This window comes from Lepus europaeus, chromosome 8, assembly GCF_033115175.1.
Source record: "Lepus europaeus isolate LE1 chromosome 8, mLepTim1.pri, whole genome shotgun sequence".
In the NCBI taxonomy this organism is placed as follows: Eukaryota; Metazoa; Chordata; class Mammalia; order Lagomorpha; family Leporidae; genus Lepus; species Lepus europaeus.
This window is the reverse complement of record NC_084834.1, coordinates 54341156-54360494: the sequence shown is the minus strand read 5'-3', so window position 1 is coordinate 54360494 and position 19339 is coordinate 54341156. Positions and strand designations below refer to the sequence as shown.

The 19339-nt window shown below is 44.2% G+C and overlaps 1 long non-coding RNA gene across 3 annotated transcripts; it reads left to right on the top strand.

Annotated features, from left to right (window-relative positions):
* Positions 1-416: 416 nt before the first annotated feature.
* On the top strand, positions 417-18972 carry LOC133765540 (uncharacterized). Of its 3 annotated transcripts, none has more exons than XR_009866608.1 (3): positions 417-500; positions 12862-12968; positions 18780-18972. It is a non-coding gene; the product is annotated as an uncharacterized LOC133765540 (long non-coding RNA). The 3 variants fall into 3 exon arrangements; XR_009866606.1 differs by having other exon boundaries at positions 417-578; XR_009866607.1 differs by lacking the exon at positions 18780-18972 and adding an exon at positions 13737-13934 and having other exon boundaries at positions 417-578.
* Positions 18973-19339: the final 367 nt, after the last annotated feature.

Genomic DNA, 19339 nt, shown 5'->3' with positions numbered 1-19339 from the left:
AGCAGCGTACCTGGGTTCGAGTCTCACCTCCGCTCCCAACTTCTGTTTCCTGCTAATGAGCAAGCACCCCAGGAAGCAGCGGCTGTTGGCCCAAGTCGTTGGGTCTCTGCTACCCACATGGGAGGCGCCTACTGAGTTGCCGGCTCCTGGCTTCAGCTTGGTTCAGCTCTGGCTGTTGCAGACATTTTAGTGAACTGAATCTCTCTCGCTCACTCTTTTAATCTTTAAAAAAAAAAGTCGTCAGCCCATAGACGCTTTGAGGGCAGTGACATTTTCCGAGAGGGATTTTCTGATCAGTCCTGACAACATCCAGAGGTGCACTTGCTGGGGCTGTTGTGTGGCAACCCCAGTCAGGTTGGATTGAGGCCAACCAACTGTCCACACACATGACCTGTTTTTCTTGTCCCAGTTTTTGCTGAAGATGTGCAGTCCTGGTCTGACTGGACTCATCTAGCCGGAGAAACACAAATGCACCAAACGGAAAACCTGACTGGACAAAGGTTGGGTAAAACTCAGATCCTTTCCCATTTCCAGTAAGGATTAAAGAGGAAGTGGATTATTGTCTTGTGGTTTGGAAGGTAGGATAAAGCCAACACCTTGGAAAATAGACGGTTGAAGTGTTTTAATCTTGAGGTGTTTCAATCTGGGGCATGTTAATACATTTCTATAAAGAGACAGATGTCTGCTTGGGCTCTAATTCTAATGCAAACATTTGACGACATGAAATGCTCACAATCTATTTTATTTTTCTTAAAAGGCACTTTCTCTTACCTGCCACGTGGCCGCAGACTCCTTGCTCTCGCGCTGTCCTGACTTGCTCTTTCTGAGAGCAAACACACCATCCGCGAGACACCTGGATCTGCGAATTAATTACTGCCTCTGTTACCCAGAGAGGCTTTCTAAGTAGCCGGGTGCAAGGATCTTCTGTTTCTTATCCAAGCATTCTTTCTTCACTGCCCCCAGGCCATGAATTGACCCTCAACTGTGAATTCTGGCATTATTTCCATTTCATTTTGCTTTCTTAGTACAGGAAAAAGCCAGAAGCAAGTGTGGATCCTCAGGTGTAGCATGGAGTTCATATTTTTTGCAGAAGCAGCGTTCAGAGGGGGAGAAATTTTTGTCTAAGCTGGTTTCAATGCTGTTTTATTAGTAGAATTAATAAAAATAAGGTGAGCAAGTTTTTTTTTTTCTCCACTTGCTCAGACATTACCCAGTAAGTAATTGCTTTAGAAATTCAAAAGTTAGAAGAAACTTAGAGGATTTTGCTTGGAATTTCTTAAAGTTTTTTTTTCCAAATAATGAAAAACCGGAATACAATGTTATTATTATTCCATGGACAGGTGTGGTCTTGGGCGCATTAAGTTCATTGGCTCTCTTTTGATTTTGTATAAGGAGCCTTTTGTTCTACTTCATTACGGTGATGGTGGCCCCCTGCGATTCCGATGAAACCGTGAAACCCCACACATAATCACTGATATCTGTAACTTGGTTTTGGTTGGTGAGTGAATTTTGGTGATGAAACTGCGAAGCCGCAAATTTCTTAAGGCATTGGAAGGTCGTTCCAAGGAAGCTACACCATCTTGCAGTTTCTCTGCTTGTTGACTGTGGTGCTTCACGTGCACTCAGCCTTAAAGAGGATGCCGGTTCATCTAGCCCAGGGGGAAGAGACTGGGGACGACTATATTCTGTTGGGTGAAGAATTCCCAGCATGCTCCCAAGACCGATGTTGTGGGAGGGACCAGCCTGGTCTCCTAAACAAGGCCACAAGAGGAGACTCTTGCTCCCACAGGGGCAGGCCACTTCTGCACTGGTCCTACTTATGGGAGAGGGCTTGGCCAGCTGAGACATGAATGCAGAGGCTTAAGTTATGAATCAGTTCCTTGACGACTATTATGTCTGGGTTGAAAGTGTGCAAATGGAACTGTAATTTTTAGTGTCTGTATTGCTTGGGTTTGTCCAGAACAGATATAATTATGGTGATCCTTCATACCAGAAAGAAGAGTGTTTAGAAGTACACATCAAAATTTCCCTTCAGGTATGGAATTAGTTTGGGAAAGTTCTCCAAGTCAGCAACCATTTTCCCCAAAGTCAGGACAAAGTCCCATTTGCTACATCTAAAAGATTTCTGTGTTTTCGTCCCTGATCTCTGCCGTGATGGACAGAGTTGATGGCACATCTTTGGAAACTACTTCCTCCCCTGGCTTTGGAGGCAGGACGCTTTTAGTGGTTCTTCTTCTTCTTCTTCTTTAAAATTTATTTATTTATTTGAAAGTCAAGAGTTAGAGAGAGAGAGAGAAGTCTTCCACTGATTCACTCTCCACATGGCTATAACAGCCAGGGCTGCGTTGTGCTGAAGCCAGGAGCTTCTTTCGGGTTTTCCACATGGACACAGGGACACAAGTGCTTGGACTGTCCTCTGCGGCTTTCCCAGGCCATTAGCAGAGAGCTGGATTGGAAGTGGAGCAGCCAAAATGAACTGGCATCCGTATGGGATGATGGTGTTGCAGGTGGTGACTTTACCTGCTACACAATGGTGGCTCCACCTAGTTATTCTTTACGTTTCTGGCCTCTCCTCCTTCTTTTCTGTTTAATGATTTATTTATTTATTTGAAAGACAAAGTTATATATAGAGAGATGTTCCTGTTGCTGGTTTGCTCCCTAAATAGCCACAATAGCCAGGAGCCTGATCTCCCATGTAGGTAGCAGTGGCCCAAGCACTTTGGACCATGTCCTGCTGCTTTTCCAGTTGCATTAGTAGGGAGGTGAATCAGAAGTGGAGCAGCTGGATCTTGAGCCAGCACCCATATGGGATACCAGCATTACAGGTGGCAACTTAACCCTCTGTGCCACAATGTTGGCCCCTCCTTCTTCTAATTTTTTTTTCTTCTTTTTGACAGGCAGAGTGGACAGTGAGAGAGAGAGAGAGACAGAGAGAAAGGTCTTCCTTTTGCCATTGGTTCACCCTCCAATGGCCGCCGTGGTAGGCGCGCTGCGGCCGGCCCACTGCGCTGGTCCGATGGCAGGAGCCAGGTGCTTCTCCTGGTCTCCCATGGGGTGCAGGGCCCAAGGACTTGGGCCATCCTCCACTGCACTCCCTGGCCACAGCAGAGAGCTGGCCTGGAAGAATGGCAACCGGGACAGAATCTGGCGCCCCAACCGGGACTAGAACCTGGTGTGCTGGTGCCGCTAGGCGGAGGATTAGCCTATTGAGCTGCGGCGCCGGCCAAATTTTTTAAAAAATGTTTACTTATTTTATTTGAGGAGGAAGAGAGAGAGAGAGGCTGAGGGGTGAGGGATGTTGCATTTGTGGGTTCACTCCTCAAATGCTCTGAACGGCTAAGGCTGGGCCAGGCTGAAGCCAGGAGCCAGGAACTCCATCTCCCACATGGGTGGAGTCTGAGCCATCGTCTGCGGCCTCCCAGGATGCACATCAGCAGGAAGCTGGATCAGAAGTGTGGGAGCCAGAACTTGAACCAGATGCTACTAGCTCCAGCTCCTGAGTTCAGCTTCCTGCTAACACAGGCCCTGGGAGACAGCAACGATGACTCAATTCACTGGGTCCATGCCACCTGTATGAGAGACCTGGTGTGAATTCAGGGATTCTGGCTTCAGCCCCAGCTGGGGGCCATTGCAGGCATTTGGGGAGTGAAACAGCGAATGGGAGCTTTCGCTCTTTCTCTCCCTGTCACTGTCATTTTCTGCCTTTCAAATTCATTAATTACTGAATTAAAACACTTTAAAGATTATATTAGTGTTCATTTATACTAAATGAAATATACTATATTAGTGACTACTGCTCATATTATTTGTAACTCTCAAATGCACGAAAAAAAAAAAAAAAGGTTTGTAAATCGACCTTTCCCCTTGGATAGCCTATACGTTTTACGAACTGAACATGTCGAAAGTTGTATTTATTACCCCTCATTCACAAACCTACCTCCCACTTGAATGCTCTTTTCTGATGAACAGGACCTCCAGCCTCGATGCAAATGTGGTAACTCAGGCTTGTCAAGCTGACTTCCTACCTGATTCTTGCTTTGGTCGTCCTCCCTGTTCCCGCTGCCTGCTTTCCTCTACATTCTGCTTCTACCCTCCCAGAAAGTCTGCCTTCACCTTCCAGCGGATCTTGCAAGTTGTTTGCTCTTCTCTGCTTAGAACTTCTGCCCCATGGCTGTGAAGTGAGCTCTCTACTCACCCAGCGGATCCTGCTGCTTGCTTGCCTCACGGTCCTTCCACGTAGCCCCAGAGATTCGAAGACTTCCTAGCCCGAGTCTCCTCCTGCCATCCCTCCTCCCTCGTCCTGCTCCTGTGTCTTCCTTTCCTCTCCTACTGAGAGCACGTGCTCTGGGCTCCGGGCACAGGGTACCTGTGAATTTCTGGGAGCAGCTGTCCTCTCAAGTGCTCTCTCATTGCCTGGCTAAACTCTCCTTGTCCCTCGAGGGTCACAGAAGGAACAATTTGAATTTACTTTGCCTATCAAGAAGTTTGGTTATTATCTGATTACTTGTCTTTCTCCCCATGACACTGTGAGCACCTTAGAGGTGGGAACTAGGTCTTTCATTTTGGCATATGTACCCAGCAAAGGGTTGGCCCTCCTTGTTGTTTGTTGGATGACTATATAAATTCACCTAAAGATTATTTTGTTATGTGGGACAAGGCATGGTTGCAAGTGAGTTTTTCCTTACTTGCCAACTATTTATTCCAACATCATTTTAAAAATTCTTCCCTATTGTCTGAGGAGGTTGTCATATATTGCATTCTTACAAATTGTTGGATATTTCCTATTTTCCATTTTCTCCTCTTGATTTATATGTCCATTCCTGCACTAGGAACTTTCTCGGTCATGTTTTTTTCCACTGTTCTTTCAGCTTTGTCCAAGTTTATTTTTCCTAAATATATTTTGGTATTCAATGCTTTGGTTTAAAAGAAAAATCTAGTTAGGAGTTCTAATTGGAACAATTATGTGATATCTGAGAATTAACTTTGAAAACGCATGACTTTCCCTAATTTTAATTTTCTCATCATGAAGTGGTTAGCTGCTAGTTTAAGAGTAGCGAGATAATACGAAAACCACATCAAAAGCTGACATCAAGTGATAGCCAGCTTAAGCTAATCACTGCTTCTTCAGGACAGAATTTATAGGCCCACATGCTTCTCATGCCATTGTATGCATGGCTGTCCCTTCCCTTCCCAGCCAACATGCTAACACACTTGTCTTCTAAAACCCTGTCCTGGAGATGGGTGATGTCCTTCATGTACGACTTCAACAGGAGATGGGACCTTATGATAGAAAGTTTCTCCTTTTGCTTGCCCCTGGTATTTCAATCCAAACGCAACCTGTATTCTTGGTAGAGGTGAAAAATAGCTGTCCACCATTTGATTTTCTGCAAATTCATAAACTTTCCGCCGGTGACAGTGAAATACATCCTAAGTTTAGTTTGTCTAAAAATTTATTTTTATGAGTCTTTCTAGACAGCCACCAATTTTACACAAACCATTCAAGCTTTTTATGTGAGTAATCTCCTATTGTTTATCTAACACAAGATGTTGCATATGGTCTGCAACTGAGATTTTTGAAGCCAGGATCATCACCTCGGGGGAGCCCATACTTTGTGTTCACTGTGTCACTAACCTTTCCCATCTCCCTGTTTGTATTATGAGATTGAAAACACTTATCATGTTTTTTACCTTGCTTATTTTCAGACCTTAGCGTGTTTTTTTTCTGGGAGTAGAGTCTAAGCTTTCTGATGTAAGCAAAGAGGTTTATGAACCCCTGGGGCAAAGATTTCATTCCATATCCCTGCAGTTGGAAGCAGCGAGATGATCTGGTTCATTGATTCCTCTCTGAGTCCATTTCTTTCCAGTTCTCTGGCTCCTGATCCCTATCTGCCAGGGCAGTAGTTAATCATTTTTCTCATATCCTCTGGTTTTCAATTAATAAATGTTCAGGTGATCTGGTTTAAGGCATGTCTCAAAAAGCTTGTACAAACTATTAACATAACTAGAACTTGTGATGTTATTGATAGTCTATAGGGATGAGAGAACTTTATTTAAATCATCATGAAATAATTTTCTATCTGGTTAAAATTTTTTTTTGCAAAAGTAGGTACTCTTTTTTTAAGGTTTATTTATTTGAAAGGCAGAGTTTACAGAGACAGGAAGAGATGCACATACAGAGAGAGAGAGAGAGAGAGGAAGAGAGAGAGAGAGACAGAGAGAGAATCTTCCACCTGCGTATTCACTCCCTAAATAGCTGCATCAGCCAGAGTTGGCCTGGTCTGAAGCCAGAATCCATGAGCTTAAACCTGGGAGCTTCTTCTGGGTCTCCCACATGGGCAGCAGGGACCCAAGAACTTGTGCCATCTTGCACTACTTTCCCAGGCATGTTAGTGGGGAGCTGGACGGGAAGTGGAGCAGCCGAGACTTGAATCAGTGCCCATAAAATGGAATGGAGGCAGATTTACCTACTATGCCCACAATGCTGGCCTTTTTTTTTTTTTAAATAAATGACCTAGAACCATAGCAATGAGAGTGTACTCTCTTTCCCACTTGTAGGCAAAATGTGTATTTAAAATTTTTAAAATTTCTTTTTTTATTTGAAAGGCACACACACACACATAAATCTTCAATCTGCTGGTTCACACTCCAAATTCCTGCAACAACCACAGCTGGGCTAGGATGAAGACAGGAGACTGGAACTCAATGCATGTCTCCTATGTCGATGGCAGGGACCCAAGTTCTTGAGCTGCATATTATCAGGAAGATAGAATTGGGGGCTGGAACCCAGGCCCTCTGATTTGGGATGTCGGCATCCCAAGTGACATCTTACCTACATATACCAAACACCCACCCTATAATGGATATTTTAAACTGCTCGATACAGCTGACTTTTAGGCCTCATGTCCATCAAAACAGCAACTTTCCTGCTTGAACTAGTGTTTCCTTGCTTTTCCTCCATTTCTCTGACAAGACAATATAGGGGACAATACCAAAGCATGAACAGTAATATGATCAGTAATGTTAGCCTTTAAAACAAAACAACTTGCTAGCAAAGCGAGGGAGTATGTCTTTAGAGTTCCTGGGTCCAGCCCAGCACATGTGTTACAGAGTTTGTAGAAAACAAGACCAAACAGAATGGGTTCTTCCACAGGAGGGGTTTGAAGAAGCTCTGCACTTTCTTCAGGAATGCTACTATTAATGAGTATCTTTTTGTTTTGTTTTTGAAACAGCTGTATAAGAAACACTTTTCGACTTTCTATTCCAAAATAAATGTTAGACTATTTGAAAGGCAGACACACACACACACACACACGGATGTGGGGGAGAGTGAGGGCGAGATCTTCCTCTATCAGATCACTCCCAGATGCCCACAACAGCTAGGATTGGGCTCTTAAGAGCAAAGCCAGCAGCTGGGAATTCAATCCAGGTCTCTCACATGGGAAGGGGTCAGTATTTGAGTTTGCACCTGCTGGCTCCCGGCGTGGACCTTAACAGGAAGTTGGAATCAGAAGCAGAGCTGAGACTCAAGCCCAGGAATTCTAATCTGGGTGTAGGAGACCCAAGTGGCATCTTAATCACTGCGCCTAGCACTTCTTCCCATTATGTCTTTTAATTATCAAGTTTTACATGATTTGTAAATGTCTCTCCCAGTCTGTGTGGTTTCCTTTTACTTTCTTTATGGTGTCCTTTGACGCACAAATGTTGTTAATTCTGTTTTAGTCTGACATACCGATCTTCTGTTTGGTGGTTTGTGCTTTTGATGTTATTTCTAAGAAACCATTGCATAACCCAAGATCACAAAGAGTTACTCTTGAATGTTCTTCTCCTTCAAAAACTTCATGGAGAATTCGCATTATTCTTTAATTCCATTTTTTCATAAACGTTTTGAAGGCCATTTGTAGTTTCAGATCTTTCATTTAGGTCTGTAGCCTACTCTGAGTTAATTGTGTGTGTGTGTCTGTGTGTGTGTGTCTGTGTGTGATGAAGTTAGGCACCAAATTCATATTTTGCATGTGGATGCCCGGTTGTCCGATGAGCATTTGTTGAATAGATTATTCCCTCCCCCATTAAACTGTCTTAGCCCCCATCCTTGTGCATTTTTATGGTGGCTTGTCCTTATTTATGCTCTTTCCTTGACCTAGAATTATCTTCTCTTGTATCATTCCTCTTCTATTGTCACATTGCTAAGTCCAGCCTTCATCTGCTTTATCAAGGTTTAATCCAGGCATATCATCTCAGTGAGCCTTCCCTAACCACCCAGGCTGAATTATTGCTCCATCCTTTATATTCCCATAAATTGCATTCATCTCATGTCTTGATTACAGCACATAACTTCTTATGCTCTAATTAGCTGTGTACCTTTTTGTCTCTCCAACAGCATGTGCGTCTTAAGGAGGAACTTTCTCATGGGCATGTGCTCAGAACAATGTGTGGCAACTGGACAATAAAAAGTTGCTGATTAGATAAGTGAATGAAAACATATATGAAAAAGATGAATACCCTAAATGAGAACATATTTTTAATGATGGTGGTAGAGCTTCAATGAATGGTCAATGCTACCATTTTGTACCGAGAACAACAAGAAGACTAGCATCTGAACAGATGTGTAATGGCTCATTGGTTTGTTGAAAAGCCTCAATATTTAGGTTCGTTTCTCTCCAACACTGCCTATTCCTGACCAGTGTAATATGAGGTCTAACACCAGGACTGGATTACAATCTGAAGAATAATACAGACCTCTGCTTAACCTGTTTCTCTCCCTATCTTTTACTGACCTGTCACAGAACTCCCCTTTCCTGCTCTACACCCCCTGAGCCCAGGTTCGGTGCCAGAATTCGACACTGTCCACCAGGAGCTGGGCCATCATCTCTAGAATGCCACATTCCGGAAGCTGGGCCTCCCACTCTAGAGAGAACACTCTTTCCAAACTTTTCTTTGGCTGTAGGCAGAGCTCAGTTGATTGTACTTTGTCATCATTTTGGAGGTTACTGTGGTAGCCAGGGTTGCCAGAGGCAAGACCTGGTGGTGGCAGAAACCTGAGGGGCTACTCCTAGACTTTGTGATATCTTTGGATGTTATAAAAAACACAATGCTGGCTGGCGCCGCGGTTCAATCGGCTAATCCTCCACCTAGTGGCGCCGGCACACGGGGTTCTAGTCCCGGTCGGGGCGCCGGATTCTGTCCCAGTTGCCCCTCTTCCAGGCCAGCTCTCTGCTATGGCCAGGGAGTGCAGTGGAGGATGGCCTAAGTGCTTGGGCCCTGCACCCCATGGGAGACCAGGAGAAGCACCTGGCTCCTGCCTTCGGATCAGCGCAGTGCACCAGCCGCAGTGCGCCGGCCGCGGTGGCCATTGGAGGGTGAACCAATGGTAAAGGAAGACCTTTCTCTCTGTCTCTCTCTCTCACTGTCCACTCTGCCTGTCAAAACAAAACAAAACAAAGCACAACGCTGCTTTGCAGGCATATAAGATGTCCTGGTCTGCAGCTTTGAAGGCTAGCCTAAAGAGCTACTGGTCAGGAAAATCAGTTGCACACTAAGCCTATGCTTAACAACCCAGACTTCTGTGAGCTGCCAGTGCTGAGGAGGTGGAATCCCATGGTAACCTGTTGTCCAGAGAGGAGAAAACCCCCAACAGTTTTGGCTTCCTGGGTGATGATGAGAGAGCTTTCCTTATGTCACCATGTCCTCAGGGGATGTGACTTGATCTACAACATAACCAAGTCCATAGACGGGCCAGGTGTTCGTCTCATATGGATTTTAATGGTATGTATTTCAAGTCAAAGCAACAACGAATAACAAGAATGCCTTGTAGGTTGTCAAAAGAAGGGTTAAAGTGGCAGCCCTGTGCGAGCGCGTTCTCCCCGAGGTGTGCACACGGCCTCTGCACATCTGCAGAGCAGCGCTCCTGTCAAGGGGTCTGCTGGGGCTTCAGAATGGGTGAATGGCAGCCACAGAGCCTGGAGAGCAATGAAAGCCTGCAGCTCGCAGATCCGCACATGGGCTTTCGGCTGGAGTGAGAACCGCTGCTGTCAGCTCAGCAAGCAGGAACCGCCCGGCCCCTGCGCTCATCACCTGTGCTATGAAAATAGACAGTAGCTTATGTGCATAATAAAATCTCAGTTCTTGTGATAGTTTTCAGAATTCCTGCAAGGTTTAACATAGTGAAGAACTGTATGCAGTTGAATCAAATACACCTGTATCAGAACTGAAGATTTAATGCTAATCGTTAACCGTAAGTGAGAAGAATACTTGAAAAATTATCGATATTTTAAGGCTTCTACTATCAGTCTAATTTAATGAGATTCCCTAAGCTGGTGTGAAATGTGTGGGAAACTAAAGCCCAGTGATTTTCACAACTCTTGCTACTTTCAAGTATGGAATGCTTAGCAACCCTAAGCCGGGAAGAAATTCTTATATAACATTAGCTTTGAAAATAGCTAAAACTGAAAACAAGCCATACATTTCCTATTGAAGAGTCATTTTCTGTTAACTTCGTCTTAATAAGAGGGGCCTGTGCACATGCATAGCAAGAAAGGGAATGCCGTGCACGTGGGAGGACTCTAGATTCCCACCAATGTTCACGTCGGTTCACGTTACCTGAAAGGGTCGGCCAGAGCCAATGGAGAAAGCTCATCCGCACCTGTAGGAAGCTGCTGTGGCACATAGGTACATAGACTAGAGGAATGAGTCTTCAATGTTGGGGTGCCACAAAATCACGTGTGGAGCCCTCAAAAATACAGGTACCGGTCCTAGAAGGCAAGGTCTTTGATTAAGCTTACCCAGGTGATTCTGGTGGGCACCAATGTTTGTGAAAGGCGACCTGCAAGACCCTTCTCAATGCCAAGGTTGTTTATACCTGTAAAACAAGATGCTGAATATGTGTCTTAAAGCCTCCCAGGACATCACGGCTCAACCAAAGAAAGCAAAGCTTATTCTGAAAGTGTCTTAGGAAGGAAATCCATGTGCTAGCATTCTTCTTTGTTCCTGGTTATCTCCACCGAGTTGGTTTCACTCTTCACTGGCTGGCTGTCTTCTTCTTATGGGTGATCCCTACACGAAGTCAAAGAGGGTGTGAAGGAAGCTTTCTAAAATGGTTCCGTGTTCCGTGTCCTCGGTCTCAGCCTTCTTTTCCTCTGAAAAGGCCTGGGCTAATCCATTGACAACTAATCAGAAGGTGGTTGTACAGCAAAGAGAAAGCGCCCCTTGCTTTAGAAAGTATTGGTTTCCTCTCCCTTAAGCCTGGCCCCAGCCATAGCAAACTTGAGGGGATTTGATTCAGAAATGCAAAGAGGCTGAGGGTCTAAGCCAGAGCAAATCCAGATCGTCCTGCCAAAGCCCACATGGAATTAGACAGAGTTCCTCTATTTGCTCCTTTCAGGAGGCGGGGTGGGGTGGCAGGAAGGGGCTAGGGCCTGTTTTCTGTATTAGTGGAAATGAAATCTGTAAGACACAAGACACTGCAGTGTAAAATAAAACTCCATGAGGGAGGGTCATGCGCAACATAGGAAATACCCCTTCTCTCATTTAACCTTTTATTGCCCTGGCAATAAGAATATGACCTCAAGGAAGCTAACGATGCATCTGGAATGGCTCTTCCATCAAGTTTAGGGAAGAGAGCGCGCTATTTTGTAATGTTGAATGTGACTTTGCCACATGAGTGAAGCTCACAAGCCGTGTTTGTAAGGAAGAGCTCTGGCGGCATCTTTTGCATTTTTGGCCTATGGCAATTTGTATGTACTTGTAGCCTCGGTGAGTAAACCATGTCTTTGTCATCAAACTGCTCACATGCTGTAAAATGATTATTTCCCTAGCAGAACCAGGATTTTACGCCTGTTTCTCTCCCCATCTCCGTCACAGTTGTCTTCCTGTACTTCCCTTAAGGCGTTAAGAAATCTTTTATGGCAGAAAGGCAAGTGCCTGGAAAACAAAATCCTGTGTATTTGTATAGGTATGTAATTCTGAGAGGGGGAGAAAGACAAGGCTGAACTTCGCTAACAGAGGATTCTGCTAGCCAAGTTTATCATCTTAATTTCTGCACCTGACTATGTAATCAACAACTTGGACTGATTAAAGTTATAAGAACACTCATTATGGAAAGGAAGTGAGTCTAGCCTGTGGCTGCCCACCTAATGAATAGTGAAAACAGGATAATTTCCAACTGGTGAAAGAAGAATGTATATAGCAAGTATGCTAGACCATATAAAAGACCCGAAGTCCCTACCACAGTCAGCCCATGCACCTAAAACATTACACTATTCTTTAACTAGCTTGAATGGTAGGACACGAAGCTTAGAATGAACGTGCGAAGTTTCATAAATCTAAGCTAAGAAAATAACTGCAGGACGGGATAGTAAAACCTAACTTGCCTTTTAAAAAGTATATAAAGCTAACTGTAAAAAAATGCTTTAGTTATTCTTAACCAGACAAGAGCGGGGATGCCTCCGACTGCCTCTGGGCTTCTGGCGATGGTTAGTTCTGCACCCCCTGCACCTGGCTTTGAATCACTGCCAGGTGAGCCACTGTGCTTGCTGGGAGTGTGTCAGATCTGCAGCTGGATAGGGCAGGAAGCGAGGCTGGGAACTGCTGACCCACAAGGTGAGGTTTTAAACATCTTCCAGACAAGCACGTTTCTGCCACTCCACTTCTTCACACGTGGTGGGAAAGGAGGGCTCGGCCTGCAGCTGAACTAAAAGGGTTGCAAATGACGGGAATTATGAAGTTCTAGCTTTAAAAAAAAAGTTAGTTTTTGTTTTGTAAGCATATGTAGATAAGATTTAGGATAGAAGGTTTACATAAATGAAATAAAAGATAATTCTTTTCATCCATAATCCCACCACCTATTGTCAACTGTTGGCATTTCAGGTGCACAGCTGTGGTGGCGGGTCTGATGAATTGTCTCAGCTTACCCAGGACCAAAGGGGAGCTCCCTGGACATGGAACTCTCAGTGCTAAGGAAAGTCCTGAACAAGGTATGGTGAGTAGGTCACTCTAAGGTAGTCTCCGAAAGGAGGCTAACACAAGGACTGCTCGTCTGAAGCCAGTCAGCTTGGGCGGCCCACAGAAACACGAGGAAAACAAAATGGTGGTTGCTTTTTAGTTCTTAAGATTTGGACTGGTCTGTTTTTTTCTGTCTCTCTCTGCCCTCCCCTCCTCTCTTCTCTCTCTCTCTTCTTCCTTCCTTCCTTCCTTCCTTCCTTCCTTCCTTCCTCCCTCCCTCCCTCCCTCCCTCCATCCCTTCTTTCCTTCTCTCCCTCCCTCACTCCCACCCTCCTCCCTCCCTCCCTCCCTCCCTCCTTCTACTTCCAAGAATTCCATAGCGCCATCAAAATTCATGTTGTAGAAGTGAGGCGCACCACAATCTGTTTCACAACTTCCATGTCATTGGGCTTTATGTTGCTGCCCATTTTTTCCTTGCAAGCAATGCTTTATTTGGAATATAACATTATATACACATCTACAACTACCTAGATCTTTGCATGTAAATTCCAGAACTACTTATTCAGGATGAATTCTTAGAAGTAGGATTGCTGAGCCAAAAGATAATAGTTAGAGTGCTTTTAATGAATATTGACAAATTATCCATCTTAATATTGTACTAATTTTCAGACCCATGAATCCCATACTAACAATGCTGGTTGGGGCTGGTGCTGTGGTATAGCCAGTAAAGCCACCACCTGCAGTGCTGGCATCCCATATGGGAGCCGGTTCGAGTCCCGGCTGCTCCACTTACCATCCAGCTTTTTATTATGGCCTGTGAAAGCAGTAGAAGATGGCCCAAGTCCTTGGGCTCTGCACTTGTGTGGGAAGACTTGGAGGAAGCTCCTGGCTCCTGGCTTCGGATTGGCGCAGCTCCAGCTGTTGCTGCCAATTGGGGAGTGAACCAGCAGATGGAAGACCCTTCTCTTTCTCTTTGCCTCTCCTTTTCTCTCTGTGTAACTCTGGCTTTCGAATAAATAAATAAATCTTAAAAAAAAAAAAAGAAGTGCTGGTTTTCCAAACACTGAGTTTGCAACAACAAAACAAACTCCCAGACCCTGTGAACTTGACTAATTAGTGACAATTTCTTATACTCTACAGTCTGTCTCAGACACACCACAGTGAGATCCCTCTGGTCAATTTAAAATCGTACCATGAGGCTGTGTTCTGTGCAGCAGCTCCTGGTGTTTACAGAAATCATTACTTAAGCCCTCAACACCATCAAATATTTATTTAACATCCATTGTAGTTTAAGAATTGCAACCTAGGGGCCTGGCACGACTTGGAAACTGAATGAGAGAACAGAGGCACTGTTCTTTATCTTTGCCTTAAGAGTATTTTTTTTTTTTTTTTTGGCAATTTGCTCCTTTTTCTTTCCTTTCTAGATCTTTACAGAATAGAATTATGGAAAATCATCTTGCATTTTAAAACATGAGGCATTTTACAATATGAAGTTCAAGAAAGTTTCATAAAAGTGTAATTCATGTTGATACAAGGGGCTTAAAAAGGTTTGTGGAAAAATGGTACAGTATATTTTTTATTTTTAAATATTTATTTTATGCTTTTGAAAAGCAGAGTTATATAGAGCGTCAGAAAGAGAGAGAGAGAGAGAGAGGGAAAGAGAGAGAGAGAGAGAGAGAATCCTACAACACTGGGGCTGGGCCAAGCAGAAGCCAGGGGCCTGGAACTCCATCTGGGTCTCCTGTATGGGTGGCAGGAAGCTAATTACTTGAACTATCACCACCATCTTCCTGGATCTGCATTAGCCAGGAGCTGGATTCGGGATATGAAGCCAGGTATTGAATCCAGGTACTCTGTGAATATGAGTGTCTTCACTGGCATCCTAACTGCTAGGCTAAAAACCTGCCCCTGAAAATAAGTTTTTAAGTCTGTCACATTGTAATGACTACTACGTTGTGACCTTTTATTTTTGTCTCTTTAGGTTGAATATTATATATATATTACCATGCATGGTAATAATTCCCCAGTAGAAAATTATTCAAATGTATGATTAAAATGCAGCATCAAATATAAAATTTAAGTTTTATATATAAAAGGTTGTATAATCCACTTTGTTATATTTGTTTATTCCCCACGTTGACAATATATATGCTTGCATATATAGATTTAAAGCTACTATAATATTGGAGTATAATGGAAAAAGGAGTGTGAGATGTCTCAGATTTAAGAATTAATATATAAGCAAAATCTTTTCATTATTTCTTTTATTGAGATGACTAAGTATAACTTACTTGTATTTAATTTATATCTTAATCCTGCATGAGCAAAGAAAAAATTGAGATACTATTTACATTCAGAAATTCTTAACAGTTGGCATGAAAGAACCAGCTGTCTACTAATTACAAATAAATGCTCAGGGGTGGACATTTGGTGTAGCAGTTAAGACATCACTTAAGATGCCTGCATCCCATTTCTGAGTGCCTGGGTTCAAGTCCCACCTCTGCCTCCAATAACAGCTTCCTAAGGGTGCATACCCTGGGAGGCAGCAGGTGATGGCTCCAGTGTTGGGCTCCTGACATCCATAGGGGAGACTCAGAATGAATTCCAGGCTCCTGGCCTCAGTCTGGCCCAGTCCTGGCTGCTGTGGACATTTGGAAAGTGGACCAGTGGACTGGAGATCTACAACTGTCTGTCTCTCTCTCTTTCTCTGTCTCTGTCTCCTTGTCGCTCAGGTAAACTATATAAATAAGTGAAATGAAATAAATAATAAAAATAAAAATGAAATAAAACAAAGTAAAACAAATGCTTAATGTCTGAAAAACTAAAGGACCTCATTAAATATTGATGAAACAATGTAGTATTTAGAGTTTTAAATAACCCACGGTGCAGGGGGTTGGGGGGAGTACGGCATATAGATAAAGAAATATTGGACCCAGGCTGATGGTTAGTTGATGAGAGGCTAGATTTAGGGGAGAGCAGGTTTGTGAGTCATTATCTCTTCTTTTGTGCTGTTTAACATTCTCTACAATGAAAAGTCATAAAAATGTAACAAAACAGAGTGTTAAACAAGATAATGAATTTAAAATGTCAACCTGGGGCTGGCGTCGAGGTAACAGCACCTGCTGTCGAGGTAACTGTCACCTGCACTGCTGGTATCCCATGTGAGTGCCAGTTGGAGTCCTGGCTGCTCTACTTCCTGTCCAACTTCCTGTCAATCTGCCTAGGAAGGCAGCTGAAGATGATCCAAGTGCTTGGGCCCCTGCCACCCAGGTGAGAGACCCGGATGGAGTTCCTGTTTTTGGCTTTGGCCTGGCCCAGCCCGGACAGGCCATTTGGGGAGTGAATCAGTAGATGGAAGACAACTCTCCTTCTCTCTCTCTCTCTGTCTCTCTCTGTCCCCTCCCTCTGCAACTCTGCATTTCAAATAAATAAATAAAATCTTTAAAAATAAGCCAACACCACTTCTAGTACAACATGGACTTCAGCGTGACCTGCTACCTTTCATTGCTTTGGTGAATGGCATCGTCCATCCTTGAAGGAATGGCATTTTGTTTGTGGAGAGTAGAACTGGAAGTAGAGTACTGTGTGCCTGTCACTGTGGTGGGTGCACGGGTGCAAGGTCAGCTCTTCATGAGACGCTCCGGGGGGGTGGGGGTGGGAAGGAGAGGGAGCCAGGGGGAGGGCCTGTGGCCCAGGAATGGCCAGGGTGAGGAGGCTCACCGTGGTGCTTAGGGTCGGAGAAAGGGGTAATGTGTGACTGTCAAAGCCAACTTTGTCCATTTGAATATTTTCCTCTGAACAAGCTTCCCGTCCAAAAAATCAAGGGGGAGAGAAAAAACTTTCCTTTTTAAAAATCTGTGTGTGTGTGTGTGTTTTTTTTTTTTTTCTTGATCTCTGTAGTTCTATTTCCAAGAATTAAGAATTCATGCTAGGAGTCTCAGTGTGCTTGGACAGCTGACCTGTGGATTAAATAGGGACTTGGGAGCCAACCCCCAAATCTAAAAATTAGCAAGGGGGCTGCTATGTTTGTATGAGTTCCCCATGGAAAGCGAAGAGCTGTCTTGGAGATATTGAAGACAGGCCATTCACCATGGTAGAAGTGAGCATGGGCAGCACACCACCCAGAGGCAGGAGCACAAAGACTGACTTAGGCGACCAGGCTGAGATGGGCCACACCTTCAGAGTGCCGGCTTCTGTGCCAGTGGGTGACCAGTGGGCTCGTGGATGCTGTTGGGAGGGTCGGTGGGGATTCGTTCAGACCCAAATCCAATGGCCTTAGTCCCTTTGCTAAAGTGTGTGAAGCAGCCCTAATGTTTTGTTCTAGAATTGCCTAAGTTTGGTCCTGTGTTTAATATAGTCTCTTCTTGACTTCCACTCACCGTTAGCCATCTGCTCAGGTACCCACTGGAGGGTTGGAGGAGGTTGGGCTAATTTATATCATGATATAAATTTCCCACATGGGATACATTTTGGTGGTTCAGTAGTTTTTAAACTACTCCTTTCAAAGATAGGAATATGACAAAGAATAATTTCTGAACTGTATGTGGTTTACTTCCCCAAAGGATTTTGGATTGAAAACCCGTCACGTGGGATGGATGTCCAGTGAACGTGGCAGGAAGATTGACATGAGCCAGAAGCGGTTCCCCTGAGCCCAACTAACCTTACCTCAGATGGTTTCCATTAGGTGGGGTGTGCCACCAAGCGACCTGTGCATGAGGATGGCAGTGTCTGTTGTGCTCAATGTAATGCATGTAGTAAGCAGCTTTTGTGATCCATGTATTGCGCATCTGATAAAGGAATCTTGGTAGCTTGCAAACAAAATGAGAGAAGTAAGAGGCATCTTCAGGAAGTCCATGGAAAGTGCGCATTCTGAAAAAAACTATAGCTGGATTTCAAACATTTTTGGCAACCATACAAACTGACCTTTGAATTCCACTTCTCCACCAACTTTGGGAAGTATACTTGTAGCTACTGAAGCTAGCTTAAAATCCAGACAAAAGGTGTGCAGCAGCACAGCCATGCTGCTATTTTGCTGACTGTTGGTCTGACCATAATCTGCATGGGCTCAGTCTTTTTTTTTTTAAAGATTTATTTTATTTATTTGAAAGAGTTACAGAGGTAGAGGTAGAGACAGAGAGAGGTCTTCCATCCGCTGGTTCACTCCCCAGATGACTGCAACAGCCGGAGCTGCGCCAATCTGAAGCCAGGAGCCAGGAGCTTCTTCTGGGTCTCCCACGCGGGTGCAGGGGCCCAAGTGGGCTCAGTCTTACTTGTGGGTCTTCCCAAGTGTGCGTAAGTAGATGGGTTTCTCTCCCTTCTCCTCCTTCCCTTTCAGCACCAGTGTTGTGTGGCACCATGGAGCAGCAAGTGTACTTGACGTTAGCTCCTGTTGTGTGTATAGAGTTTCCCATACGCATGTTGGTATGTGAACTTGCTCTTTGCATCCTGTGAGTCCAGTGCAATGTGCTGACTCTGAAAAGAGTAGAATGAAACATAAAATGTGCCTCCACAGAGTGTATTTCTCTGTGCGCTGTCCAATTTTCTGGAAGACACTCTCATGAAGGTCTGACAATGCTTATTCCTTGAATTGCAGAAGTGTGACATTGCAATTTTCTCACTGGAGGGAATACAAACTTATTCTGCAGAGGACCAGATAATGGACGCTTTGGGCTTCTCAGGTAGCATATAGTATGTGCCACATATTCATGTTTCCTGCTTTATTCACTCCTTTGAAAAGGCGAAACTCATTCACTGCGGTGGGGCTGGAAGTGGGGCAAGGGGCTAGTGTCTAACATGATGCGGAGGGCTTGAGCCCTTGGTCGGTAACTTGCCTGCCCCTGCAGGACGTCATAGTGGAAGCTACTGGAAAACAAGGCACGCAGGATCCTCTTATCGAGTCTTCAGAGAATCGTCATGACTGACTCCCTGTCCCTGAGTCATTCGCTGGGTAATGGCGAGTTGAAGAGGCCAAGACACAAACAACCTTCCTTTGTAGCCGTGTGGTTATGGAATAAACTTGAGCTGACTGTAAATTTCCCTCTGGACTGCGCAGTAAGTGCTTCATTAGTGAGTGTCAGGAGTCCTGTGGTAACAATTTGTAAAGGCCTTTGAGGTGAAAGGCAAAATCATAAATATTAATTATAGCCATTGTTCTGATGAAAGCAGGCTCGCTGGAGGCACCGAAGCCTCTAAATCTACCTATTAAACCCTAGGCCGGCTCTTAACTTCTTGAATGAAGGGGTTAAATTATATTAGAAAAAAGTCCACGGGATTCTTCTGTGGTCTGAAGCCTAATAAAAGGCTCACTTTTCATACGACATTATTTTAGAAATGCCTTCCAAGGCTTTCAGACTCATTTTCCTGAGGAAAAAAAAAAAAAAAAAAAACCTTCAATAAAGAAACT